We start from the raw sequence: 6,002 nt of genomic DNA, 5'->3' as shown, positions 1-6,002 counted from the left end.
ACCTGCCGGGGGGTTATACAGTCTTGCCCATTCCCCCACTGAATGGCACACATACACAATCCACGTCTCCTCCGCTTCATCTACAGTGATTTAAGTGGAGATATCTCTGACATGGGGCGACGCACAATTGGCCCAGCGTCGTCCGTGTTAGGCCGGGTTTGACCGGCTGACCAGGTCACCAGGTGTACGGTGTTTCCTCCGACACATTGGTGTGGCTGGCGTCCGGGTTGGATGTACATTGTGTCAAGAAGCAGTGTGGCTTGGTTGGGTTGTGTTTCGGAGGACGCGTGGCTCTCGACCTTCGCCCTCTCCCGAGTCCGTACGGGAGTTGCAGCGATGAGACAAGACTGTAACTACCAATTGGAAACCATGAAATTGGGGAGAAAAAAACGGGTAAGAAAAAATAAGATGGGTGACACCTGGAGGGGGGTGGAGACAGTCACGAGGACAGGTGTGACACTTACAGAGAAAAGGTTACTTAAAAAGCCCAATGCCGTTTTTAGAAAAATACCTAAAAGAACAAGAAATAAAAGTAACAAATAATTAAAGAGCTGCAGTAAAATAACAATAGCGAGGCTATATACAGGGGCTACTAGTACAGAGTCAATGTGTGGGGGCACCGGTTAATCGAGGTACATGTAGGTAGAGTTATTAGAGTGACAATGCATAGATAATAACATAGAGCAGCAGCAGTGTGAAAGAGGGGGGGGGGGGTGCAAATAGTCTGGGTAGCCATTTGATTAGAGTGTCATGGGGAAGAAGCTGTTTAGAAGCCTCTTGGACCTAGATGTGCTCCAATACCGCTTGCGTGCTGTCTGAAACGAAAGAGTATGTTGGCGCTAGAGCATTTGTATGATTGATGCCAGCAAGCATTTAGCCTCCCTGGATAAAAATATATCAGAGTTAGCCAAACAGGAGAGGCCAGTTTGGATTTGGCTTCACACCAATGAAATCACATTATAAGCAAAACATCATCACTGTCAGAAAAACGTGTCGGACACTCGTCGGATGTGACAGGGTTTGCAAACTATTACAGACTACAAAGGGAGGCACAGCCGTGAGCTGACCAGTGACGCAAGCCTACCAGACTATTTAAATTACTTTTATGCTCGCTTCGAGGCAAGCAACACTGAAGCATGCATGAGAGCATCAGCTGTTCCAGAAGACTGTGATCACAGTCTCTATAGCCGATGTGAGTAAGATCTTTAAACAGGTCAACATTCACAAGTCCGCACGGCCAGACGGATTACCAGGATGTGTACTCGAGCATGCGCTGACAAACTGGAAAGTGTCTTCACTGTCATTTTCAACCTGTCCCTGACTGAGTCTGTAATACCAACATGTTTCAAGCAGACCACCATAGTCCCTGTGCCCAAGAACACTAAGGTAACCTGCCTAAATGACTACTGACCCACAGCACTCACGTCTGTAGCCATGAAGGGCTTTGAAAGGCTGGTCATGGCTCACATCAACACCATTATGCCAGAAACCCTAGACCCACTCCAATTTGCATACCGCCCCAACAGATCCACAGATGATGCAATCTCTATTGCACTCCACACTGCCTTTTCCCACCTGGACAAAAGGAACATCTATGTGAGAATGCTATTCACTGACTACAGCTCAGCGTTCAACGCCATAGTGTCCTCAAAGCTTATAACTAAGTAAAGACCCTGGGACTAAACACCTCCCTCTGCAACTGGATCTTGGACTTCCTGATGGGCCGCCCCCCAGATGGTAAGGGTAAGTAGCAACACATCCGCGACGCTGATCCTCAACACGGGGGCCCCTCAGGGGTGATTGCTCAGTCACCTCCTGTACTCCCTGTACACTCAGGACTGCATGGCCAGGCACAACTCCAACACCATCATTAAGTTTGCCGACGACACAACAGTGGTAAGACTGATCACCGACAACGATGAGACAGCCAATAGGGAGGAAGTCAGAGACCTGGCCATGTGATGCCAGGATAACAACCTCTCCCTCAACGTGATCACGACAAAGGAGATTATTGTGGACTACAGGAAAAGGAGGACCGAGCACTCCCCCATTCTCATTAACAGGGCTGTAGTGGAGCAGGTTGAGAGCTTCAAGTTCCTTGGTGTCCACATCACTAACAAACTAACATGGTCCAAACACATCAAGACAGTTGTGTAGAGGGCACGACAAAGCCTATTCCCCCTCAGGAGACTGAAAAGATTTGCTATGAGACCTCAGATCCTCAAAAAGTTATACAGCTGCACCATCGAGAGCATTCTGACTTGCATCACTGCCTGGTATGGCAACTGCTCGGCCTACGACCGCAAGGCACTACAGAGGGTACTGCGTACGGCCCAGTATATCACTGGAGCCAAGCTTCCTGCCATCCAGGACCTCTATACCAGGCAGTCAGAGGAAGGCCCTAAAAATGGTCAAAGACTCCAGCCACCCTAGTCATAGACTGTTCTCTCTGCTACTGGCAAGCGGTACTGGAGCGCCAAGTCTAGGTCCAAGAGGCATCTTAACAGCTTCTACCCCCAAGCCATGAGACTCCTGAACAGCTAATCAAATGGCTACCCAGACTATTTGCATTGTCCCCCCCTTTTACTCGGCTGCTACTCTCTGTTTGTTATCTATGCATAGTCACTTTAACTCTACCTACAGTACATGTACATATTACCGAAATTATCTCGACTAAACTGTAATAAAAGCACATTGACTCTACACCGGTAGACCCTGCATATAGCCTCACTACTGTTACTTTACTGCTGTCTTTATCTATTTATTTTTATTTTTTACTTATCTATTTTTATTAACACTTATTTTTTTCTAAAAACTGCATTGTTGTTTAAGGGCTTTTCACTGTAAGGTCTACAACTGTTGTATTTGGCACATGTGCGATTTGATTTGATTTGATTAGATTTGACATTTACAAATTACAAGTGTAGAGGAGTACTACTTCAAGCAGTTATTTCACCATGTTATGCTGTGCTATTGGTTTACCAGTTGAGGTGAGGAAACCACGATGTTGCCACAGGGTTCCAAATATGCTACAGACACCAAAAGCGTACTGAGAGTCAGCATACACTGTGAGGGATTTTCCCTTTTCCCAACACACATGCGCTTGTAAGAGCAAAAAGCTCTGCTGCCTGTGCAGAGAAGTGGGAGGGCAGTCTAGCTGCCTCCTCAATACTGCGGGGTGTACACACAATATAAGATGCAACTGGATCACCTGAAGAAGAACATTAAGCACAACCATCCACAAAATAGATTGAATCACTGCTAGGAATTGGCCCATCTTGGAGATCAGGACGTGGTTTACAAAAGAGGTCAACCACCTCACTGCAGTCAAGTGCATCACCGTCAGACTGTGTGGGGAGTAAGATTGCAGGGTTTAAGACAGTGCAGAGTTTCAGAGTAACTTGGGACATTGTTAATAACACGTTCTTCCAATGTAACAGCCTTGCGGGGGTGAGTTGTTCTGTCCTTGCCTGTGAGATAAGGAAGAATACAGAATGAAGCACATGAACAGTCAATGGCCGCATAGCTACAATGTCAGCACAGGCCAACACTGCCTCAGTTGCTGCTGCCACAGAGCGGAGGCAGGGGAGCAGTGCACGCGCGACAGTATGGAAACGTTTCCAGTAGAAACCAACAGGTCTCATCTTACCAGTTTGTGTCAGTACCGATTACATAAACCCATTATTTTCTGAAACGAACAAATGGAAAGGTTTGGAGTGATCGGATAACCCCAAACAAGGTGACAACGGGAGTGCCCGTTTAAGCCGAATTAGCGCTTTTTCACCATCTTTAGTGCACTCAAACTGATCCCCATGGCCAAGGGTTTCAAATGAATGAGATCAGAGAGAATTTTGACAATTTCAGAGTAATCAATTAACCACACTCTACAATAGCCTGTCATTCCCAGCAGTGAGAACATCTGTTCTTTTGTACTTGGTTTTGTACTTGGTTTAGGAACCCTGTCCGTAGCCAGACTCCTGCCCCCTGGTGTAATCACATGGCCTAAATACTTAACAGTTTGTTGGACACATTGTCGCTCATTGTGGAGGGGCTTGCAACGTAACCTTGGGGCAGAACCGCCCACTGATAGCGCTGTCTTTGAAAAGAAAACACAAACTAGTACTGAGAATCTGGGTGCACAGGAATGCCAAAAAAGGTATTAGCCAAATCAACAACTGTAAACCAATTTGAACCTGGCGGGACAGAAGAAAGGATAGTGGCTGGACTGGGGCCCTGGCATACACTGCATCGTTAACAGCTCTAAGATCTTGTACCATTCTCCATTCACCAGATGCTTTTCTAACAGGTCAAATTGGCGTGTTGCAAGGTGATGACGTACAGGTGACAACAGCCCTCCAGCTCAGAAGAGAGGTCAGGATTTTGCCAATGCCTGCCTCTGCCTACTTATGCAAGGGGTACTACGCTGTGTGGGGTCAATATGTGCCTTTAGGAGAGACGGTCACAGGCGTTGCTCCTCTCATCTTCCCTATGTCATATTCATCCTTTGCCCATAAACAGTCCGGAACCTGAGACAACAGTACGCTGTCAGGGGCGGGCTGGTTAGGTGCAAGGGGAACAGGAACTTTATTGTCCCATCTGTGCACTGCGTGCGTGCCCCAACCACAGAGGAGAATTCTCTCCCATCTGTGCACTGCGTGCGTGCTCCAACCACAGAGGAGAATTCTCTCCCATCTGGCTGAGCCTCCCAATGCATTGCCAACCTCAATCCCCTCACCCATGTACCGAATTCTTCCCATTTGGTATCCTTTATCTTGGAGATAGAGATACGGGGAACTGATTGGGGCACAGAGAAAAACTGTTGCAGTTCAATGGTTACATCAGCTACCACACCCAAAGCTCCTTCATAATAAATAACATATTTTCAACTCTTCCTGCTCTTTCTCATAATGGCAAAGCGATTCAAACACATGGCCCTTCGACTATGACTAAATTTGGCAGTGCAGTGTAAGTGTTCCCACTTAGTTTGGCCTGGTCGAGCAAATGCATTCAGTGGGTCAAAGGGGTCAGGAAAGTCCTATGAATAATACCAGTGGTGGCCTGGTACTTCCAGTGTGGTATAGACACCGATGCTTGGAGTTACAACCAGGTCCTCCTCACTGCAAGAAATGCTAACTCCTAATTTACACAATAGGTCTCTTCCCATTAGATTTACAGGGCAGGTAGGACAATAAACAAAAGTTTTATCACCAACTTTGACCAAGAGAGGTTTAGTAAGGTTCTCTACCATTGGATTGCCAGATGCCCCAATGGTCTTTATTACATATTTTTACATATTTTGACAACAGAACTTTTAAATTGTTACATTTAGATCAAATAGAAATGGTTGGCCCTGAATCGACCAGGAAGGAAATTCACACCGCCCACACACACATTCCTATTAGGTGAATCTGCACTGTTAGAAGATAAAATGGGATACTCCCCAAAGTGGCATTGTTGGCTGTCTTTTCCTTCTACTTCCTCCTCATCCTACCTCGAGTTTCCCCCTCTACCCTGCGGGTTAGATGCTGTCACATGTGGTGGTGATGGATAGCAGGTATCATTGTCCTCAGCTTCATCATAACCACCCATAGCACCCCTGTTCTGGGGGCAATTTCTTGAAATGTGGCTAGGCTGTTGACAGTTATAACACCTCCATGGCCCTCTTCCTCCTCCACGGCCCCTTCCTTTTCTTGCTCTTCCAGCCCCCCTTCCTCTTCCTTTGTCTCCCAAGTTCCCTATGTTCCCTTCCTCATAAAACATCAGCTGGGCACTTGCCAGTTTCTTCTGTTGTTCCTCCCTTCCTGCAGCTTGTGTACAGCATGAGGCCAGACTGTAGTCTGAGGATGAGATTATGGTGGAAAACTGGGTCCACCATTGTGCCCCTCTATGAGGGGGAGGGAAAAGATCCTTCATGATGTCCATCCTTTCTCCAATTTCCCAATTCCGCTGGACTAGGATGGTTGGAGCGGCGTTCGCGTCATGACCTGCCAATGGATGTGGTA

Source organism: Oncorhynchus tshawytscha, linkage group LG07 (genome assembly GCF_018296145.1).
Source record: "Oncorhynchus tshawytscha isolate Ot180627B linkage group LG07, Otsh_v2.0, whole genome shotgun sequence".
Classification (NCBI taxonomy): domain Eukaryota; kingdom Metazoa; phylum Chordata; class Actinopteri; order Salmoniformes; family Salmonidae; genus Oncorhynchus; species Oncorhynchus tshawytscha.
This window is presented reverse-complemented; position numbering follows the sequence as displayed.